The sequence below is a fragment of the Lathamus discolor genome, chromosome 4, assembly GCF_037157495.1.
Source record: "Lathamus discolor isolate bLatDis1 chromosome 4, bLatDis1.hap1, whole genome shotgun sequence".
Classification (NCBI taxonomy): domain Eukaryota; kingdom Metazoa; phylum Chordata; class Aves; order Psittaciformes; family Psittacidae; genus Lathamus; species Lathamus discolor.
In genome coordinates, this window is record NC_088887.1 from 93,725,384 (window position 1) to 93,749,696 (window position 24,313).

Sequence of the window (24,313 nt, forward strand, 5' to 3'; positions counted from 1 at the left end):
GGTTGGCTACTGGCTTACTGTCCCACTTTATACATTAGAATTTAATAGGAGGAACTCTATTTTTTATGACAGCAAAAACTAGTGAGGAAGCAAAAGCAACAACAAGTAAAAGATTTAGAACCTTTAATTAAAGCTGGTTTCCTGGAACTGAACATCTTTCCACAGCCTGAAAAAAAAAAAAAAAAAAAGAAAGATTACCTAGGTATAGAAATTTCACAGCACAAGACACATTAGAATATGAAGAGTAAAGAGCCCATCAAGAAATGAGCTTCTATATACTCACTTTTTCCAGCAGAGAAAGCAATATGCACTTTTCTCTAAAACTCAGTTGACCACAGTTTTCCCATGGACACATTTGCACTGACAAAAAGTGTCTGCAAAGAGGAAATAATAGAGATCTGATCTTATCACACTTCGCATGACTAATCAAATAACAAATGAATTAAACCTTTGCAAATTGCACTGCGCATATAGATCTGACTGATGACTGTGGTGAACAGTTTGTGAATTACAGCATGATTAATGGAAACTAGCAGATTTCAATCCATGCTCTTGACAGAGATATGAAATAGTGTGTGCAGTTGTATATGAGTCTCTGGCTGAAAGCTTGTCACTCCAGCAATTAAATAAGCCTGATAAGCTCCTGGCCACTGCTTTTGCAGATGAGTGTGCGCATATCTACGCAAATGAAATTACTTGAAAGAAAACCAATACGTAAAGCTCATAAATCTGGACTCCCTGTTTTTCCCCTGCTTAAGTAAGGGAGATACCCAGGAGGCTTTAAATTGGGGAGCCTTACAGTGCTCTTTAAGTCTGAGAGTTATGAAATCTGCTAGAGCATTCTAGTTTATGGAAGCACTCCCCATTCAAATTCGCTCTCTATTTCAGCCTGATTTTTTATTTCATTGTTTTGTTGAGACAATGCTGATATTTAGTGTATCTCCTTTCACTGAAGATCCTCACTTTAATGTTTGAGTGTTTTCCAAATAATATCAGTAATGGAAGCTCACAAGCCACATTAAATCTCTATATCCTTTCAAGGCAAAACTCTTCTTGGGTAAGTGAGAAGACAGTGTAGGAGGCAGAACAAGCAAAGGAAAAAGGAGTATTGTCAATTCTTTTTCACAATTGCAATCAAAGACTATCTTTATCTCACCTCCCCTATTGTTAATCTTTGGTCAATATCTGAGTCATTTTTCCCCCTGCAGTCTTATTCTTTCTTAACTCTCACATCTTTCTCTCCCTCAAGTCCTAACACTATAGCTTGAAGCTGTTTCTTCACGTCCTCTCCCCATGATGTCACTCTATTACCTGAGTCCCACACTGTTTTCTGACTTCCTTCCACAATCACTTTCTAAATCCTTATTCTTCAAGGATCTATTCCTGCCTATTTATCTCTCATTTCTCTGTTTTGATGCTTGTGTGTATCATATTCTTTCAACTTAGAAGCATGAATTTCTTTAGCTCAGCTGTGAAATCTGTGCTGAAATAACATACACTCATCCCCCATAATATTTCAGCTTCTAAGAATATGTACAGAACATACAAAATTAAAAACAGCATGCAATCCTCAGCCTTGCTATAACCAAACTACAGACAAAACCACATAGTTACTGGCTTTACCATAACAAAATTGAATATAGCTTCTGGCAGTATTTCAACTTCAACATAACAAACTATATGAAAATAGTGATAGCAAAGACTAGAAGACTGAAGTACACTGATTTTTGTCATCATATAGACCTTCCTGTCAGGCAGGGTTAATGATATACCATCTCTTTCAAATCAGTGCTTCCTGAAGTTTTTTCCTATAAAATAGGAACAATGATCTGGTAATCATTCCCATGGGATCCCTAATGAACAAAAAGTTTTACCTACCTTCTGGACCTGCTCAGGTGGTCTTTGGTCTTTGGATATTTCTGTCCTTCCAGAGCAGAAAAAAACCCCAGCAACCACAAAACCGCTAACTGAAACTGCAGCAAAATCCCATGTCTTCTCAGAAGGCAGTAGGAGCATCCCCATTGTTAAGGTAATGGGAAGAAAAAGAGAAAACAGAAAACAGGGAGTTTTTAAACACATCTGAGGAAGTCACATTACTAAGAATATTTCCTGTACAGAAAAAAAAAGGAAAAAAAATAATTTCTAGAAAGTCTAGGAGAAGAAGAAGGAGGCATAGCTAATTAAACTTCAGTTGTTGAAATTACAATAAATATCCAATTTGAAATTCAAATAACTAAAATAATATACACTTTGAAATATCCATTTTGAAAATAAAATATCCAATTTGAAATTTAAACGTCTCATAAAAACTTTCCCAAAATCTGATTTGGTGTCTGGACAATGATGATGTAGTACCACCAAGTGATGAAAATACCACTGAAAACAAATGTTCTGTCCATGATATTGAAAATAAAAATCTTGACTTTGCTGAAGTCAAGAGCAAAGCTCCCATGGACTTCTGCAGGGCCTCAGTTTCAAACTGAAGCTTTGGAAGAATTGTGAACCTAAGGATAGGACAATTGTTACTGGTTATAATTTCATACTAAAATTATTATATAGCCTTCCTATATATATCTCTATATTCTCAAGAAAGTACATAGACAAATTTCTTTCAGCATTTTAATATGTAAAAACACAGCTGCTCCAAATACATAGTGGAAATAGAAGTTTTTAAAAAAAAACCAGAAAGTCCCAAAGTGTCATATTGTTATGTCTGTTCTACTATATTATTTTAAATCCTCAACTAATAACCTGTGGAAAAAAAATGCAGACATTCAAAATTAATATATTCCTTTTCTTCCATTTTTTCCCTTGTTTAGCCTACCTAATGCTGGCTTCCTTTGAGGAAAGCACTTGCTGAAAAGCGCTCTTCACTATTTTACTTTTTTCAGCAAAACGTTGGAAAACCACACATACATATACAAACAAATCTTAAAAACCTTTCTCATAGAAAGGTTGACCCTGAGGACGAAGGCCATTTTAAAAGAAAAAAAAAAAGTTTTGAAATAAAATTACATAGTGATCAATTCTGCTTATAAAACCCTTGTAGTACAGAAGGGCCAATATGCTGCCCTTTGGGGTGTGGATACAGCTCTGCCCAAAATGCAGGAATAGCACTAGAAGGAGGTAAGGTACTATTCAATCTAAACCAAAGACTGCTTTTTTTTTTTTATTATTATTTTTCTAACATTTCAAGTCTATCCAGCAGTGGATACACCTGTATAAACTTTCAGCATGCCACCATCATAGAATCACACAATAATTAGGTTTGGAAAGGACCTTAAGATCATCTAGTTCCAACCCCCCTGCCATGGGCAGGGACAACTCACACTAGACCATGTCACCCAAGGCTCTGTCCAGCCTGGCCTTGAACACTGCCAGGGATAGAGCATTTATCACTTCTTTGGGCAGCGTGTTCCAGTGTCTCACCACCCTTACAGTAAAGAACTTATTCCATATATCAAACCTAAACTTCCCCTGGTTAAGCTTAAGTTTGAACCCATTACCCCTTGTCCTGTCACTACAGTCCCTAATGAATAGTCAATCCCCAGCATCCTTATAAGCTCCCTTCAGATACTGGAAGGCTGCTATGAGGTCTCCATGCAGCCTTCTCTTCTCCAGGCTGAACAGCCCCAACTTTCGCAGCCTGTCTTCATATGGGAGGTGCTCCAGTCCCCTGATCATCCTCATGGCGCTCCTCTGGACTTGTTCCAGCAGTTCCATGTCCTTTTTATGTTGAGGACACCCAAACTGCACACAATACTCCAGGTGAGGTCTCACAAGAGCAGAGTAGAGGGGCAGGATCAGCTCCTTCGACCTGCTGGTCACGCTTGTTTTGATGCAGGCTAGGATACGGTTGGCTTTCTGGGCTGTGAGCGCACAGTGCTGGGTCATGTTAAGTTTTTCATTGACCAACAGCCCCACGTCCTTCTCTGCAGGGCTGCTCTGAATTTCTTTTCTGCCCAGCCTGTAGCTGTGCCTGGAATTTCTCCTACCCAGGTGTAGGACCTTGCACTTGGCATGGTTGAACTTCATAAGGCTGGCATCTGCCTACCTCACAAACATGTCAAGGTCCCTCTGGATGACATCCCTTCCCTCCAGCATATCAACCGAACCACACAGCTTGGTGTCATCAGCAGGTTTGCTGAGCACTCGCTCAATCCTGTCCATGTTTCCAGCAAAGTTGTTGAACATCCTGGCAAGGTAAGCTTACTTCCCAAAGTAGCATGAAAATAAGCCTCACTCCCACAATTTGCCTTTAAGTGTGTAAAAGTCAAGACTTCTCTGCATCTGTTCATGATATGTCTGCTGCATCATGCTTCCTCAGTAACCTGGAGAAGGAAACAAAGAGGAGCATACAGGAAAATTGCTGTCCTCTGCCCACCCTGCACAGCAGAAAACAAGGCCCAGGAGACAGTGTGGTCCCAAGCCATCCCTGGGATCCTCAGTCAGGCAGCTGAAACTGGGAGCTGGGATACCTCTGAGTCCCACACTGCAGACATCTGTCTATCCCATGCACTACACTAACACTACCTTTAAAGGTGGGAGTTATTGTATCTTGAAGGGTGGATTCAGAGAACTGCTTCCTGGAAATGAAAGCAGCTGTAGAAAATAACAACTTTTGTCACTGCTAAACTCTAATGGGCTGGAACTGTTAACCTGAGAAGATTTTAGATGTCATTACCTATCCATTGTGTCATCATTCTTTCAGTCATTCATTGACACAATGTCCGAATGACATGCATTTGCAGAAATAATTGGACTGTGCTTTACACTCAAATTCAATACACCTTTTCCTTCAAGTTGCTTTTTGTGATTCATGATGAGCAAAGATTGAAAAATCTTTAAGAATACAGAAATTTTCTTCTTGTTTCAGAACCTGAAAAGACTAATACCTCTAAGTGACCTGGTGCAAACTTGATGCTGATTTTGACCAGATTGCAGGAAGACAGGAGATGTTCAGAGTAGCAATTTAGAATAAACTATTCTTGAAACAAATGTGACAGTAACAATTTTAATGAAAAAGAAAAAGACTAGAAAACTCAGGTTGTGTTTTCAAAGTCTCTGAAGTCTCTAAATGAGATATTTGCTGCCTCAATAACAAATGCAAGGGCCACAATTTCAAAAGGTGTAACAAGGGAAGAATGAAGATTGGCCTGATAAAAATCACTAGGCAAAACCAGAAATTATCATACTGACCAATACCACTTGTTCATCATCCTGTATTCCTTTGTCTGGGTCTACTTAGCTAAGTTTTTTGTTGCTGTTTGTTTTGCTTATTTCCCCTCTTAAACTTTAGATCTTACGGATAGCGACTGTCTTTTTCCACTTCTGTATATTGTGTCATACTCATTAGGGACATGGTATAGCACTGCCAATTTTCAGTGCTGCCACAGAGCAAAAAAAATAATCTATACATATTAGATAACCTAATTTTGTTTAAGTGAAAGTTACTGTGTTGTTTGCTGAATGATGAAGGAACTCTGTGCTGATTTCATGATGCCTGTTGCAAACCTCTCAATTTTGATAAATGTTCAGTTATTATTTCTGTTACTCGTTGTCCTGGGTTTACCAGGAGCCGTTTTGCTCCTTCTTAGTAACTGGTGCAAGCTCTGTGTTTTGACTTCCAGCCTGGGCAGAGAGCTGATAATACCGATTGTTTTTGGTTGTTGCTAAGTGGTGTTTATTCTGGCCAAGGACTCTGTGAGTCTCATGCTCTGCTGGGGACGAGGGAGGCCGGGAGGAAGCGGGGACAGGACACCTGACCCAAACTAGCCAAGGAGGTATTCCATACCATAGCACGTCATGCCCGGAGGGGGAACTGGAAGTTACCCGGAAGGGGCAGGCTCTCGCTTCTTCAGGGGGGTCGAACTCGTTCGGCGGTGGTATCGTATTCTCTTGTTATTTTCTCTTATCAATATTATCATTGGTGGTAGCAGCAGTGATTTGTGTTATACCTTAGTTACTGGGCTGTTCTTATCTCAACCCGTGGGAGTTACATTCTTCTGATTTTCCTCCCCATCCCTCCAGGAGTGGGGAGGGTCGGGGGGGGGTGAGTGGACAACCTGTGTGGATTGGTTTAAACTACGACACTCGTTAATATTGTTTTTATCAACAGATAAAACCAGCAGATTTTTTTTGTTGTTGTTGCTATCGCTGCCATTAGTATTTGTGTGTTTAATATTATTATTTGGCTCAAATCTGTGAACAAAGAGCTGAACTATTAATTGTTTTAGGCACTGCTTGAGAAAAAAAAAAAGTTAAACGATCAAAAGTTCAGGTATTGCCTCAGTGCTGTGAATGTTATTTAGATGAATTGTGATTCCCTGGACAAAAGGCATAGTGTCTTAGTTGGGTCTTAGTGCATTAGAGAGAAGACCAAAGAAGCAAATGAGTGACAGGATACAATATGAGATAGAAAATAATTTATGAAATAAAAAAAAACAACAGTAACCCCAGCTTACATAGGTAGCCACAGAGCTATGGATGATCATGATTTACCTCTGACATTCTCTAGAAACAGGTGACATCTAATGCTCTTCTATGAGATGCATTTCCATATTTTGTAGAGGCCACATCCACTCCTTTTGCTAATGGCACACTCAAAATATATCCCCACTTTTGTTCACTTAATTTTGTAAACAGTAAGTAAAAGTCCTCCAGCTCTAACCTGATATTATTAGGACTTTTGTTTTCTTCCACATTATTATTTGGAAATATGAATTAAAAATATTAATAAAGTTATGAAAAAGAAAACAGCAATTACAGTTGCTTTTGAGAAAGTAATTTTTTTTCTGAGTGATTCTTATTTTGATGATCTGTGTAGTGACATAGCTATATTGCTTTAAAAAGTGATAGCAAGCATTTATTGTCTTCTTCAAAATTTAAATTGACAGTGCATAAATACTTTAATAACCACATCCACAGAAGAAAAATATGAGTAGAATCAGAATACAGCATAAGAAAAGATACTATGTAGGAGGTCTCATTAAGATATCTCCGAGATAAATGTATGAAAACAGCAGGGCCACTGATAATTCATGCTTGAGAAATGGTGAGCTATTTTTTAAGAAAAAAAAAAGAAAATGAATAATTTCTTTTCAAGTACTTGAATATTAGAGAACTGGCAGAGGGGTTACAAAGCCAGAAGAAATGTCTTGTTTGAAGAGCTAAAATGTGTCACATAATCATTCCTCATAGTTTTGCCTGGCTCTATATGTGCAGGAGCAAACACATCTGTTTAATATTTTCATCAACGAGCTGGATGAGGGAACTGAGTGCACCCTCAGCAAGTTTGCTGATGACACAAAACTGGGAGGAGTGGCTGACACACCAGAGGACTGTGCTGCCATTCAGCGAGACCTGGACAGGCTGGAGAGTTGGGCGGGGAGAAACTTGATGAAATTTAACAAGGGCAAGTGTAGAGTCTTGCATCTGGGGAAGAACAACCCCATGTACCAGTACAAGTTGGGGGTTGACCTGCTGGAAAGTAGCGAAGGGGAAAGGGACCTGGGGGTCCTGGTGGATAGGAGGATGACCATGAGCCAGCAATGTGCTCTTGTGGCCAAGAAGGCAAATGGCATCTTAGGGTGCATTAGAAAGGGAGTGGTTAGTAGGTCAAGAGAGGTTCTCCTCCCCCTCTACTCAGCCTTGGTGAGGCCGCATCTGGAATATTGCGTCCAGTTCTGGGCCCCTCTGTTCAAGAAGGACAGGGAATTGCTTGAAGGAGTCCAGCGCAGAGCCACAAAGATGATTAAGGGAGTGGAACATCTCCCTTATGAGGAGAGGCTGAGGGAGCTGGGTCTCTTTAGCTTGGAGAAGAGGAGACTGAGGGGTGACCTCATCAATGTTTACAAATATGTGAAGGGTAGGTGTCAGGATGATGGAGCTAGGCTTTTTTCAGTGATATCCAGTGATAGGACAAGGGGCAATGGGTGTAAACTGGAACATAGGAAGTTCCACGTTAACATCAGGAAGAACTTCTTTACTGTAAGAGTGACAGAGCACTGGAACAGGTTGCCCAGGGAGGTTGTGGAGTCTCCTACACTGGAGATATTCAAGGCCCGCCTGGACAAGTTCCTGTGTGATGTACTGTAGGTTACCCTGCTCTTGCAGGGGGGTTGGACTAGATGATCTTTTTAGGTCCCTTCCAACCCTTGGGATTCTGTGATTCTGTGATCTACACCACCTAACAAAGCTCCTGCTATCAGTCCTCATCCCCTTCAGCTATATAGGAACCTTTGGGCATTAAGTCACATAAATAATGAATGGAAAAAGCATTGAAACAAATCAGAGGGCCTGGCAAGGAAACAAACAAATTAATCCCCCCCTGAGTATTTTATTACCAAAACTAAGGCAAGAGGAGATACTGGAAAAGAAAAATATTCCATTTATCTCTTGACATCAGAGAATTGCTACCTTTGATTTTAAATTTCTACATACTTTACTCGTTTGAATTATATTTTTTAAACAGCTTTGTTAAGGCACATGGATCCTGAAATGTGTATGTAAGCCAAAAAAATCTGCATTGGCCTGAGCCTTGCTCAAGTAATTCATTGCCTACCCACTGGGATATCTTCTTTCTCCAGGCTTTGTCAGAACACTGCCCTTCTGCCTTTCCACTGTTTTGACACACATTATTTTTCATCCACAGTCACTAGTCTCCATCTTGCCAAATGCCACTGACCAAACTCTCCCACTTTGCCAATATGATGTAATGTTACTTGACTATACTCCCTCATGTACTGTTCCTTTGTCTCTTTTGAAGCAGGTTGCCAGCAACACAGTATGACTAATAAAGATCAGAATACGCTCTTACATGATTCTGGTTGCTGGTTTTAGATTCATTTCACTAACACCTCACAAAAATAATGAATTGAAAAAAAGATCTAGACACATTTTTCTTTTTATTTGCTGAGATTTATAAACAAACAAAAAAAATTATTGGCCCTTGGTATAATTCTTACAAGTCAAATAACATCAATGAAAACCACTATGTCCATCAGCAAAAGGCATATGTCTCATATATACATTCCTGCGAGCTACTGTTCCTGCACAAATTGAAGACAAATAAATAGTGGACTATGCCATCATAATTTTATGGGGTTTTTTACTGTTACTGTAGTTCACATTAATGGCCTTTGCCCTCATGTCTCGTACGCAAAGAAAACTCTTTTGGGCTGCCAACACTTCACCTCTGTTTCCAGAGCAGAGTGAAAAAAACAAAACAGTTATACCAAGTTACCATTTGTTACCTGGTTTTAAGTAAAAGGATTAACACAACATTAAAAGTTCTGAAGAAGACAGATACTGTAGCAATTTAACCTTTCCATTCAGAAATACAGAGGTAAGAGAAAAACATCTATTGTTCTAGGGAATAAAGTATCAATAAAAAAGCTGTTCTCAAGCTCCACTTGCCTCCCATTAGAAAGCTGAAAGCTAAGAACTATATATCATCTATCAATATCTCTAACAGAGATATTACACCTGCTTACCTATCCATATCAGTGTATTCATATGGGAAGCAAACTCAAGTTAGAGATAAGAACCTTGAAAGCATCTAACAAGGCAGCTTTTATTCAGCATCTGTAAGAGTTTAGGGAGGGTTGCCTTTTTAAAGAATAAAAAGAATTCATTTTCTAACAAATCAAGAAATCAGAAAAGAGTATAACAAAAAAAAAAAAAAAGCAGGACTATTCTAAATGTGCTACAAATACAAATGCATATTCACAGTTATAAGCGTTTTGTATAAAGAAGATTAAATTTGAAAACTTATTTACCCTTTCGTCCTTGCAAATCACTCAAAGCAATAAAACATAAAGCATTTTTAACCACCCTATCTAGCCCATAAGGTGTATTTCCAGCACTTCAAATCTTCACAAGGCGCGTCTTTTCTCCTCCAAATTATAAGGAACTTCTGAGTATTTACATTTCAGTATAGCCTGGCACACTGTAAAAATTACTCCCTATTCACCACTGATATCACCCCACAAAGCTGAATATTTGACCTATCAATGAAGGACTTTTATGTTCTGTAACTCTTAATTTGATAGTAATGAAAATCTGTGACAATCTTTGAGAATGAAATTCGTTATAAGTTCATTACTAGGAGCCTCTGTACTTCAAATAGATAGATGGGCATTCACAGCAGCCAGCATGACAAATGCAGCGAAGAAAAATACCAGGAAGAAAGGTACTGGCTTCATCAAGTGCTTCACTTGGGTTTTCAGGGTATTGACTTTTGAGGAACCTGAGGATTTTGTTGGGGGCTTTTTGTTTGGTTTGGGGGCTGTTGGGTTTTATTTGTTAAAAGTAGCAACTGGTTGAAATTAATTTTAAATTTTTTTCCATACACCAAAAGCCTCTATTTTCCACAGCAGTCCCCAGGCACTACCGCTTACAATTGCATAAAGTCAGTAATACTGTCTGAAAGAACAGGCCCTATTTTTACATGCTCACAGAGTAACAAAACAGTTTGGATAAATATAGGGTGGGTTTTTTTGAATGTAAAATAAGTTGTAGGGTGTCCATGAGGGGGTGTTGCAGACAATGAAGTAGCCTTCTCCATTTATCAAAGTCAAAACTGATAACTTCTTAAAGATGACCGACGGATAGCAACCTTATTTCTTTAATTTTGTGTTGCAGAAGATCATCTCATCAGAAAATATATTTCTGTTATTTAGATGAAGTTTATGTACTTAGTCAAGCTGGGAATGCCTTCCAGTTAAGGTGGAAAAAAATGTTCACTAACACGTGTTATGTTTCATGGTGAGATGAAATGCAACTTTGGAAACAGGTTTGACATTTGAAATTTCCCTGTGTTGCAAAGGCAGAATTTGTTTCACATATAAAAAACAGTCAGTATATGCATCTGGAGGAAGTTGTGCACAGTTCTTCGAAGCACCCCTGGCAGCTGATAATGGAGAGCTGTTGGCAGCATTTAGAGAGGCAGATGCTTACCTGTGCTCCTACAGCGTGCAGTCTTGGCTTGATGACAAGGTGAGAAGAAGGACAAGCCGTCACAGAGTGGGGGCAATTGGCAGCTGGTACCCTGCTGGGGAAGGGTAAATGGGTCACCTAGGGCTTCTTGCTCATCCGCAGCAGAGTCATCAATCCAAGCCAGGATATGCACTTTTAAGAAAACAAAGCAATTCCTTATACAGGAGAATAGAAATAAATTAAAAAGTTGGTAATTTAAACAGAATTAAACAAATTGGTTTTCAGCTTGGTATTTGATATATTGCTGACTGAAAAATACCACCTATACCATAAAATTGCATCCAGGTTTATCTGTGTGCTTAGCGAATGAAGAACTTGTAGAGCCAAGTGACAGGTGTTTCACTGTCGGTTTTCAATGTCAACTGGATGCTGCTGAAGCTCCATAGAGGGCACTTCCCTACATAGTGCTTCTTCATGGCTTTCTTTTGTTCAAGCTGGAGGACAGGTTGTCTTATTTCCCCTTTTTATGAAAACTAATTCTCATCCACTAGTTGTTCATCATGATGCACTGATAGTATGGAAGGTCAAACCCAGGAAAGTATATGGTAAGACAGACAGCAAAGAACCTACTTAGAGGAAAAAATAACCCAAACAAAAAAACAAAACCAACATACGAAACTCTGGAAAAAAATAACAAGAAAAAGTAAACAGAAAACCTGAACCTTTTCTTTGTAGCAGTTAGTTCCTGTTGTCCTGCTGTGGTAGGATGTATTTACATCAAAGATACCATGCCAGATCATGATTTTCTGAATTTGAAAGATCAGTGACAAATAAGAAAATATAGGGCTTCCAAGCGTATTTATTTAATCCTTAGACAGCTAGTTTATTCAGAAGCACACTGTCAGTTTTAACATTACAGCAAGGATTTTTTAAATATGTGTAAATTTTCAGAGGATCAAATACTGAGGTATCTTATGATGTAAAGGTATTTAAAAGTGAAAGCGATAACATTAGGCAAGAGGAACACATTGGGTATCATTTTTCTTGTCTTGGCTGAAGGTGAAATCACCTCAAGCATTGGTATGCAACATGTGTTTAAACTGAGAATGGCCAAGCATGGATACTGAGACAGATGTCATTTAAATAAATGAACAAAGAGTCTGGAATGTACAGGTTGGATAATGTGACAGCACAAAGACCATTCATTTGTCATATTCATGAGCTTGTTTCAGGCCCTCCTCATGGAAAAAAAAAAAAGAAAATGTCCAGGTGTTTAGATCAGAAGGCTGGAGTCTTTGGGCATGTCATAGGCATTTGTGAAGTCCAGAAATCTGATTTGCCTGTGAAGTTTTGACAAAAATACTTTTCATCAAAAGCAGTTTGCTCCATAATTTCATCTTGGAAAGTAAGCATTTACTGGAAACCAGTGTACTTTTCAGGCTGGCCAGCGTTTCTAATAATAATCACTGGAGAATGATGGATTCCAGTACTTTAAAGTATCTAGACAACATTAGTATTAGCCAACGGATTAATGAATTAGAGAGGCTTTTTCATCTTAGCTACCTAGCAGGCCTTTGAAAACTTGCTGTTTGATCATCCAGGATATCGAGGGGGGTTTTCTAGATCTGTCAGTGGTTCTGAAGTATGATGCAAATGTAATAAACTGATCTGTATGTTGTGTCATCAGCTGGAGAAAGTCTCTAAATGTAGGTGAAATTTACCATCTGCAGAAGTCAAGGGTTATGCCTTGTCTTTAATGATGACAAGAGCACAGTTCTAGATGTAAAATCCAGTGATTTCTCTTTATATGATGGTTCTGAATATCCTGAAGCAGCACTGTAGCCATTAGAATCATTTACATAAATTTATGATTGGATCAGCATTGGCAGCATTTGCTCTTGCTAGTTAACCCATAGAGGCTTGATCAGACTTAGAGTCAGCATACCCCAGACCTGCGTGACTTTACAAATGCTGGAAGATGCTACTTCAATGAAAAACACAGCTCATTTCAGGAAATGTCAATGACAATAAAAAAAATTACAGGTTTTGCAGCTTATCTGACATCTACTCTAAATTTCCTAAGTGATCCTCAGAAGTTATATTTCCATTTAGCCAGTGATTTTCTATACCCATTAGCCTTTGTTTGCTTCTTCAATGACAAGAACTTACAAAATTATTCAAAGCTACCTTTCATCACGATGGTGAGGTATACATCACTTGTGAAAATGAGTCAACCCATAATAATGTGCAACACAGAACCAAAAATGTATTAAAACTGAGAATGTTGTTCTACAAGCTTCTGTCTTATTTTCACTTAATCAATTTTGATTAACTTCTCTTTACAGTCGCATGAATGAAAACTTAGGTTGCAATGTTGCAAAAATTGCATTTAAAAATGTACGTAAGGCTGTCCAATGAGATTGCAGGAAACATGCAAACAAGCATATGAGTGTCTGTCTTGTTTATGTTCCAGAGCAGGTAAGACTCATGCTACTATGAAAAAAGACTTAGAACAGGATGCATCTTTTTTCACTTTAAACAAGTGAAAATGTAGTTTTCTGTATTTGGGAAGATTCACCTAGAAATTCATCCTAAAGAAGAGATAAAAATTAATCCAATGCATAATGTCTTCAAGCATCCTTAAGACAGAGATTTACACTTTATCATAGAATAGTTAGGGTTGGAAAGGACCTCAAGATCATCTAGTTCCAACCCCCCTGCCATGGGCAGGGACACCTCACACTGAACCATCCAACACAAGGCTTCATCCAACCTGGACTTGAACACCGCCAGGGATGGAGCACTCACAACTTCCCTGGGCAACCAATTCCAGTGCCTCACCACCCTAACAGGAAAGAATTTCCTCCTTATATCCAATCTAAACTTCCCCAGTTTAAGTTTTAACCCATTACCCCTTGTCCTGTCACTACAGTCCCTGACGAAGAGTCCCTCCCCAGCATCCCTATAGGCCCCATTCAGGTACTGGAAGGCTGCTATGAGGTCTCCATGCAGCCTTCTCTTCTCCAGGATGAACAGCCCCAACTTCCTCAGCCTGTCTTCATACAGGAGGTGCTCCAGTCCCCTGATCATCCTCGTGGCCCTCTTCTGGACTTGTTCCAGCAGTTCCATGTCCTTTTTATGTTGAGGACACCAGAACTGCACACAATACTCCAGGTGAGGTCTCACAAGAACAGAGGAGAGGGGCAGGATCACCTCCTTTGGCTTGCTGGTCACGCTCCTCTTGATGCAGCCCAGGATATGGTTGTCTTTCTGGGCTGTGAGGGCACACTGCCGGCCCATGTTCATTTTCTCATCGACCAGCACCCCCAAGTCCTTCTCTGCAGAGCTGCTCTGAATCTCTTCTTTGCCCAGTCTGTAGCTGTGCCTGGGATTGCTCCGACCCAGGTGTAGGACCTTGCATTTGTCGTGGTTGAACTTCATAAGGTTGGCATCAGCCCACCTCACAAGCGTGTCAAGGTCCCTCTGGATGGCATGCCTTCCCTCCAGCATATCAACCGAACCACACAGCTTGGTGTCATCAGCAAACTTGCTGAGGGTGCACTCAATCCCACTGTCCATGTCAGCGACGAAGATGTTAAACAAGACCGGTCGCAACACCGACCCCTGAGGGACACCACTTGTTACCGGTCTCCAGCCGGACATCGAGCCATTGACCACAACTCTTTCTGTGCGGCCATCCAGAGAGTTCTTTATCCACCGAGTGGTCCATCCATCAAATTGATATCTCTCCAATTTAGAGACAAGGATGTCGTGTGGGACAGTGTCAAACGCTTTTCACAAGTCCAGGTAGATGACGTCAACTGCTTTACCCTTATCCATCAATTCTGTAGCCCCATCATAGAAGGCCACCAAATTGGTCAGGCAGGATTTCCCCTTAGTGAAGCCATGCTGGCTGTCACCAAGCACCTTGTTGTTTTTCATGTGCCTTAGCATGCTGTCCAGGAGAATGTGCTCCAAGATTTTACCAGGCACAGAGGTGAGACTGACTGGTCTGTAATTCCCCGGGTCTTCCATTTTCCCCTTCTTGAAAATGGGGGTTATATTTCCCTTTTTCCAATCATCGGGAACTTCACCTGACTGCCATGATTTTTCAAATACGATGGCCAGTGGCTTAGCAACTTCATTTGCCAGCTCCTTCAGGACCCGCGGATGGATTCCATCAGTTCCCACGGACTTGTGTGTGTTCAGATTTTTAAGATGGTCTCGAACCAGATCCTCTCCTACAGTGGGACCAAGGTCTTCATTCTCACAGTCCCTGCATCTACCTTCTAAGAACTGGGTGGTGCAGTCAGAGCCTTTGCCAGTGAAGACCAAGGCAAAGAAGTCATTCAGAACCTCATCCTCCCCCAAATCCAGGGTAGCCAGTTCTCCCAATAGCTTCTGTAGGGGGCCCACATTGCCCCTAGTCTGTCTTTTATTTGCAATGTACCTATAGAATCCCTTCCTATTATCCTTAACATCGCTGGCTAGGTTTAATTCTAACTGGGCCTTAGCCTTCCTAACCTGGTCCCTAGCTTCCCGGACAACATCCCTGTACTCTACCCAGGCCACCTGTCCTTGCTTCCATTTTTTATAAGCCTCTTTTTTCCTTTGAAATTTCCTCAGCAGCTCCTTATCCATCCAAGGAGGTCTCCTGGCCCTCCTGCTGCACTTCCTTCTAGTTGGGATGCAGCACTCCTGAGCTTGTAGCAGGTGATCCTTGAATATCAACCAAGAGTCTTGGGGCCCCCTGCCCTCCAGGGCTATATCCCCTGGAACCTTACTAAGCAGGCCCCTGAAGAGGCCAAAGTCTGCTCTCTTGAAGTCCAGGGCAGTGAGCTTGCTACATGCTCTTCTCACTGTCCTGGGGATCTCAAATTCGACCATCTCGTGATCGCTGCATCCAAGGCTTCCCTGTAGTACCACATTCTCAACAAGCCCTTCCCTTTTGGTGAGCACAAGGTCAAGCATGGCACCTCTCCTTGTCGGCTCCTCTATTACTTGAAGAAGGAAGTTGTCTTCCACACAATCGAGGAACCTCCTGGATTGCTTGTGCCGTGCAGTGCCATTGTTCCAACAGATGTCAGGGTGGTTGAAATCCCCCATGAGAACAAGGGCCTGCGAGCGTGAGGCTTTTCCTATCAGTCTGTAGAGTGCTTCATCCACAGGTTCTCCTTGATCAGGCGGCCTATAACAGATTCCCACAGTAATGTCTCCCACAGCTGTTTTCCCTTTAACCCTGACCCACAAACTCTCTGTAAACTGCTCACCTGCCCCCAGACAGAGTTCCATACTCTCCAGCCTATCCCTAACATAAAGGGCAACTCCCCCTCCCTGCCTGCCGGGCCCCTCTTTTCTAAAGATCCTGTAACCTTCCATTCCAACACTCCAGTCATAGGAGCCATCCCACCATGTTTCTGTGATGCCTATTATATCATACCCCCGTAGATGTGTACACATCTCTAATTCCTCTTGTTTGTTCCCCATGCTACAGGCGTTTGTATAGAGGCATCTGAGACGAGCTCCAATTGAAGCCGGCTCGTTGGCTGGAGCAGCTGGAATATATCTACATTGCTCCAAGCATTTATTATAGGTGCTGGCAACTGACTGGGTGTGTTGAGATGGAATGATGCCCCCCTCCCCCAACACATCTAGTTTAAAGCCTCCTTGACCAGTCTGGCAAGCCTCCTACCAAAACTGTTCTTCCCCTTCTTTACCAGAGCAGCTCCACCAGCCCCCAGTAGATCTGGCCTACCAACTTCAGTCCTATGTTCAAGACACCCAAACCCCTGACTATGGCACCACCCTTTTAACCATTTATTAACCTTTGCAATCCTCCTAGCTTTTTCTTGGTCCTCCCCTGTCTCCTGGAGAATTGACGAGAAGACTATCTGAGCACCGGAGCCCCTAACCACCTCTCCCAGGACTCTGTAGTCTTTCTTTAGGGTCCCCAGTCTACTACTGTCTATATCCCTAGCATCCACATGGATCACTAGGAGTGGGTAATAGTCCGTGGAACTTACTAGAGCAGGCAGCCTCTCTGTAACATCCCTGATCCATGCTCCTGGTAGGCAGCACACCTCCCTTGAGACGGGGTCAGGCCGACAGATAAGTGCTTCCATCCCTTTCAAAGTAGAGTCCCCTATTACTACGACCCGCCGCTTTTTCTTTGTAGTGCCAGTAGAGATCTTTACCCGTGCATAATCCGGCTGTTTGTGGTGCAAGTACGTTTCCTCGTTAGTCTCCTGCAGGACAGCAAAGCGGTTCTGCGTGGGGACAACAGATTTAGGAGGAATCCCCTTTCCTTTAATTGTCCTTTTCCTCCTTCTTTTGTTATTTTTCTTTGTCACCAATTCCCAGTTTCCCGGGTTGGTGGCCTCCTTCTTTCCTTCATGAGTTGGAGGGGAAGCTTGTGGCCCCCACACAGTATGGGGCTGGAGCAAGCAGCCCTGCTTCCTTTCAGCTACCCTGACATCTTGAAGCCCGCTAATAGCATTCCGCAGCTCAGCCCCTGCTGCAGGAGGACCTACACCAGGGAGAACCGAGTGCAGCCTTGCCCATTGTGCACCCTCCCCTCACAAGCCCAGTGCAGGCACCCTCTACCCTCCGAGCTCTGCCCTGCAGCCTCTCCTCTCATCGGCTCTGCCTGGGTGCCTACGCTGGCCACCGCCGGGGTAGCCAGAGCAGAGCTCCCAGCGCTGGCCCTGCCCATACGGCGGGTGCTCACCATCCCGCTCGCTGGCCCGCGCAAACTGCCTCGTCCCGCCCTGTTCGCCTGCTCCTGGTCTCTCGCGCTCCCTGGGGCAGGTTTTTACCCACTCAGGGTTGGTGCTGCTGATCCTGGCTCTGCTCCGTGTGAGTCAGCGGCTCGCGTCCGCGGAGCTGCCGGCTCCTGGGCCGGTCCTCTCGAGGACTTGAAGCTCCCTCGGCAGCTCTGGCTGCTCTGAGTTGAGGCTCCTGGACGCTGATCTCTCCCCCGCTCCGGTGTTAAAGGCGTCCTCTCTCGAGCTACTCACCTCAGCAATTTATCAAATATATTTTATAGTTTTGGCATAGGAGATTTTATAAAATCCTTCTTCTCCACTTTTCAGTGCTTAGGCCACAGGTGTGTAGGTGCTTTTTGTATGGTTCTGGACATTTTAAAGTAGACACATTGATGTCAGCTATCTTTCTTGAAAATGCGAAGTCTTTCTGAGTAGTTCTAAAGTTTACAGTTTCTTCAATAAACGTTTATCTCTTTAATAAGCAATACTTCTCTAAGTTGAAGCTCTCCTATCACAACTTTTTGAGAAAACAAACAAACAAACAAAAAAAAAAAAATAGAAAAAAGGGAAAATAAAATAATGTATTGTTACTATCATCACAGAAGAGGAGCATCAGCTTTATCTGAAGAATCATTCCTCTGCATAGTTACAGTAATATCGGAGCAAAACCAAGTCTTACCAATGCCCTTGCTAATTCTATTCACAGGGACCTTTTCACTGCTATGTAATATTTCATATTAGTTGTTTCAAGTTTAGAGAGATCACAAGGTATATTTCATAGTCACCTCAGAATTCCTGAGGACTCTAAACCTGTGACTTAGATTGAGAGCAAATCTAGGTGTAGGACAAGTGTGATTTTATTTTGCACAAATTTCACACTCTATTTTGATTTACTTTCTAATACATAGTGTAAAAATTGACAGTATTTTTGAGGGCCATTCATATATTCAAAACGTATGCATCACCTTAATGCAGGCTGGCCTTTCTTGGTAATTACTGCACTACGTTTGATCTCAGTATCATATACATCTTGTCTTACAGCACTACCTATGACATAAAACAGAACTGACTGTGGCTTGGCCTTTTACTGCCACACATGAAATCCCACTATAATTAATTAGTGTTGTTATGGCAGCACCTTTTATAACGCTGCTTGACACTCATGGGAGGGAATGACACAGGGGTGAACTGTATGCAAAATAATTTCGTAAATTTCATTCTCAAACTCCCTGACTTCAATGCTTTTTTTTTTTTTTTTTTGTTAAAACAATTTTTCCCCTTAAATTAGTTCCCTGCTGTATTGAAGCCATTGAGCAGTCAAATCTCAGCAGTACTCTTACACTGGACTTGCTCATGTGAATCTTGAGGGGCTCATGCTAAAATTTGCTTTCAAAAAGTACAAATGCAGCATGTCTTTTATTTCAGAGTATTTGGGATTTATTATTATTATTTACAATGATTGCACACAAAATAGAAACTTCTTGCTGTACTTCACTGTCAGTAATGGATACCGCCCACCTACACGGACAGTATTAAAGAATAGATGTTTTCTTTGAAATCAAAAGCTTCTGTCCTAACAAAAGATTTCCACTGTGCATCACTTGCTGCTGTGGAAAACTTTTTAACTCTCATTCATTATTAGTAAGTAAATACAGCTCTGAATATATATTAAAAAATAATAATAAAAAAGTTAAAGGATAGGCTTTATATCAGTTTTGGCAAAGGAAGTCCTATCCCTCTATTCAGGCCACTAAGAAATGAAACATGCCATTTAATCACTGCTTTTAGCGGTCAAACACAGATTCATGTAAAGGAAAGTTCTTCAACTACCATTATTCTGTGTGTCTAGTACTGGGGTGAAAACCACACCTGCGTGAATGACCTCTTCAGTGTTGTAAAGGCCTCAGCAGCGACTCAGATGTAGGAATAGTTCTATTGGGACAGGACAGATCCTATCACCACAACTCAGGTGAGTTGCTCAAAAGCTTACTGCTAATAATTTATACAATGCTAGAAGTAGGCAATTACCATACAGTTCCCCTTCCCTGTTTACTTCCTCTGTACATCCTCACACATGCGCACAATATACCAGTCTATTCTCCCTTTCCACACAGAGCCAACACACTCAGGCAGTAGACATTGCCAGTTCTGCGGCTGAGATGAATAATTTGGCTGTTGCTCATCTCTGAAAAGAAATGGTTAGGAGCTCCTGCTGCTGCCCCTGCAGCATAGAGAGGTCCAGGTTTCTCTTTGTGATGCTCTTGTGCCATTAGCAAGACAATAGAGCAAAATGAAAGGCGAAAGACAGCTTAAATGATCTAAACCAAATGGTCATTAAGATTAAAAAAAAAATTCCACTGTTTCCTTACACATTCATTAAAAACAATACAAGTAATGATCATTATTAGTATTACAGTCAATACAACAGCATCTTATTTGATAAGGGATAAGTACATATCCCATTGTTTACAGTGTAAAAGCAAGCACTAAGATGTCCCTAAGTGATTTTTAAATTTAATTCCCTCACAAGTCATTAAAAGTCTAAAAAAAGAAGATGCTGCTTCAATGCTTAAGAGAGAGCAAAACCAAGCTTGTTTCTTCAGAGAAATCAACTTGGAGACTAAAAAAGTCTAATCTAAAAAGCTAAACAGTCCTTGAAAGCAAGAATTCACATTCGCAGTAGCTGCTAGCCTATAGATTATTTTATTCCCTCTTTCTGGTCAAATGAATGTGAGCCTGAATTGTGGCACAGCTACTACAAAGAAGAAGGTAAGGTGATCTCCCCACCTGGTATAAGTGGTATAAGTCTAGTGGTATAAGTCTGCTTCACTAAGCTGAAAAATGAGAAAACAAAGTATTTCAGGGAAAATGGGAAACAAGGGAGCCTGGTGAAATTTCTGATCAGGATTTAAAAAGTAAAGGTGTTTTTTTCTCTTCCACCAGTGCTTCAAAGGAGAGCAGCAAATACTATGGCAGTTTGAAAGATGAGAGTTGTGTTTTTTGCATTATGCACACTTTGAGATCACCTTTTAAAGCCAACTCCAGATGAATTTAGGCAGAGGAATACCTAATTTGTGTATAAAAAAAAAACAAAAAAAAAAAACGCAGATGCTGAACTTCTTACTCAACCATGTGAGGATTTAGGAACTTCTGGGTATGTATTTTGTGTGTCCAGAAAACTATATAATTAAATAAAAATATTCCTACAAAGGCTGTACAGGGCTCCTCAGGATCACACACGCACTTGTAGGTATCTGCAGAGTAAGTCCAACTTCAGATACTTCAGTCCTTTTTTTTTTAATATGGCCCTAAGGCACTTCTGAAAATTTTATGTTCTATGTCAAAAGCTGACAAGCAAAAAAAAAAAAAAAAAAAAAAAACCTAAATGGAGATGGAAAGGCAAACCAACAAAACAGTTAAGTAAAAATGTCTACTTGTTTTTTTGCTCTGTCTTGCAGACCACAGTACAATTGGAAATGAAATTAATATGAGCAGCACTGAGATCCTGATCACATCTGATATGCAAATGGACACAGTATCAGACAGTTATTTTTCCTGTACCTATATTGCAATCACCAGTATATTGTCACTGAAGCACTAACACAGTGATGCATGCTGGAAACTTCAATTAACAAATTACAGGTTGCAGTAAGACCATATAGATATACTTTATTTTGTTACAGTGATACTAGAAGCTGATTTTAGTTGTGTAGTTCAGGACAGGTGGCCTGGGAAAAATACAGGGATGTTGTCTGGGAAGCTAGGGACCAGGTTAGGAAAGATAAGGCCAAGTTAGAATTAAACTTAGCCAGCGATGTGAAAGATAACAGGTAGGGATTCTATAGGTACATTGAAATAAAAGACAGACTAGGGACAACGTGAAGCTATTGGGAGAACTGGCTACCCTGGATTTGGAGAAGGCTGAGGTTCTTAATGACTTCTTTGCCTCGGTCTTCACTGGCAAATGATCTGACCACACCACCCAAGTCTTGGAAGGCAGATGCAGGGACTGTAAGAATGAAGACCTTGGGCCCACTGTAGGAGAGGATCTGGTTCGAGACCATCTTAAGAACCTGAACGTGCACAAGTCCATGGGACCCGATGAAATCCATCCGTGGGTCCTGAAGAAGCTGGTGAATGAAGTTGCTAAGCCACTGGCCATCATATTTGAAAAATCATGGCAGTCAGGTGAAGTTCCCAACAACTGGAAAAAGGGAAATATAACCCCCATTTTCAAGAGGGGGAAAATGGAAGACCCGGGGAATTACAGACCAGTCAGTCTCACCTCTGTGCCTGGCAAAATCTTGGAGCAGATTCTCCTGGACAGCATGCTAAGGCACATGAAAAACAACAAGGTGCTTGGTGACAGCCAGCACGGCTTCATTAAGGGGAAATCCTGCCTGACCAATTTGGTGGCCTTCTATGATGGGGCTACGGAACTGATGGATAAGGGAAAGCAGTTGACGTCATCTACCTGGACTTGTGAAAAGCGTTTGACACTGTCCCACATGACATCCTTGTCTCTAAATTGGAGAGATCAATTTGATGGATGGACCACTCGGTGCATAAAGAACTGTCTGGATGGCTGCACGCAAAGAGTTGTGGTCAATGGCTCAATGTCCAGCTGGAGACTGGTAACGAGTGGTGTCCCTCAGGGATCGGTGTTGGGACCAGACTTGTTCAACATCTTTGTCAGTGACATGGACAGTGGGATTGAGTGTGCCCTCAGCAAGTTTGCCGATGACACCAAGCTGTGTGGTTCGGTTGATATGCTGGAGGGAAGGAATGCCATCCAGAGGGACCTTGACATGTTTGTGAGGTGGGCTCATCTAACCATGCCGAGTGCAAGGTCCTACACCTGGGTCGAAGCAATGCCAGGCACAGCTACAGACTGGGCAAAGAAGAGATTTAGAGCAGCCCTGTTGGAGAAGGACTTGGGAGTGTTGGTTGATGAGAAAATGAACATGAGCCGGCAGTGTGCCCTCACAGGCCAGAAAACCAGCCGTATCCTGGGCTGCATCAAGAGGAGCGTGACCAGCAAGGCAAAGGAAGTGATCCTGCCCCTCTACTCTGCTCTTGTGAGACCTCACCTGGAGTATTGTGTGCAGTTCTGGTGTCCTCAACATAAAAAGGGCATGGAACTGTTGGAACAAGTCCAGAGGAGGGCCACGAGGATGATCAGGGGACTGGAGCACCTCCCGTATGAAGACAGGCTGAGGAAGTTGGGGCTGTTCATCCTGGAGAAGAGAAGGCTGCGTGGAGACCTCATAGCAGCCTTCCAGTATCTGAAGGGGGCCTTTAGGGATGCTGGGGAGGGACTCTTCATCAGGGACTCTAGTGATAGGACAAGGGGTAACGGGTTCAAACTTAACCAGGGGAAGTTTAGATTGTATATAAGGAAGAAATTCTTTACTGTTAGTGTGGTGAGGCACTGGAATGGGCTGCCCAGGGAAGGTGTCAATGCTCCATCCCTGGCGTTGTTCAAGTCCAGGTTGGACAGATCCTTGTGTGATATGGTCAATGTGAGTTGCCCCTGCCCTTGGCAGGGGGAGTGGAACTAGGTGATCTTAAGGTCCTCTCCAACCCTTACTATTCTATAATTCTACGATTCTACAAATGGAACTGAATCCGGTATTTCTCCCTTAAGCTCTCTTAGAATATCTCTTCATTAAAATGAGCCTTATTTAATGTTCTGTTTACACTACATTGCATAGGATGTGTCAACAGCAAATGCTTTTTTGAATGCTACTAAATACCAGAGTGGAGAGTAAATAACATATCACTGATTGTATACATATCAATGGGGCACAGCAATACGGACAACACTTTTTTAAGACAAGAAAAGAAAACAGTTCTAAATGAAATCAAAATGAAATCAGAAGTGCTGATGAGGTTGTCATCTATAGATAAATCAAGGGATAGAACACACTAGTCCTGGACCATAGAGGTGGGGTTTTATACCTGAAATAAATAAGTCTGAATTTGCCTTTAAAATGTATTTAAACTACTTAGCTCTTAATTTTACTTTTTCCTTCAACAGAATATTCATGTGTACATTAGAAAAAAAAAAAAAAAAAAAAAGTGGCAGAATATTTTATATAGATTGCTCCTTTAAACTTTCAAATATCTACTTTAACAACACAAGCAACAACATCAAGAGTAAAAGCTTTCTATAAAGAGTTGAGCTTGTCTGTTTCCGAATTCAAGCGTACATTATGCACTGTTGCTTCTTCTGCAAGCACAATGTTCATCTTGCCAATGCCCAACTGTGTGATGTTGGACTTTATAATGTGTGACAAATAATACCAATAGTTCACAACAATAAGCAGTAGCAAAACAAGGCTTTATGTGGCAGAGGTGTTTCAAGTTTAAAAATTAGAGATGTTGCTTAATGAGACAGAGCTTCCATTAACTCTCTTTCGAGCACACCATTAAATATTTACAGAGGACCATGCCACTTGCAGCTGACTTAGGATGTCTGTCCCCAGGACTTCCTAAAGAGTTGATAGAGGATGGTAACCTCTGCAGATGAAGTTGAAATGGTCTCAACACCCAGGCCTTTTCCTCCTTGGTAATCTCCGCAGAATTACTATGGTCTACATCTCTCACTG

At 41.4% G+C, this 24,313-nt stretch overlaps 1 long non-coding RNA gene across 1 annotated transcript in view; it reads right to left on the reverse strand.

The window, feature by feature from the left end:
- Window positions 1-298: 298 nt before the first annotated feature.
- The window catches only part of LOC136012766 (uncharacterized), a 40,622-nt gene continuing 16,607 nt past the window's right edge, over window positions 299-24,313 (reverse strand). The window contains exons 2-4 of the long non-coding RNA XR_010611951.1: window positions 10,960-11,130; window positions 1,879-1,992; window positions 299-374 (exon numbers count right to left, since the gene is read on the reverse strand). This is a non-coding gene — a long non-coding RNA (uncharacterized LOC136012766). The remainder of the gene's footprint in view (window positions 375-1,878; window positions 1,993-10,959; window positions 11,131-24,313) is intronic.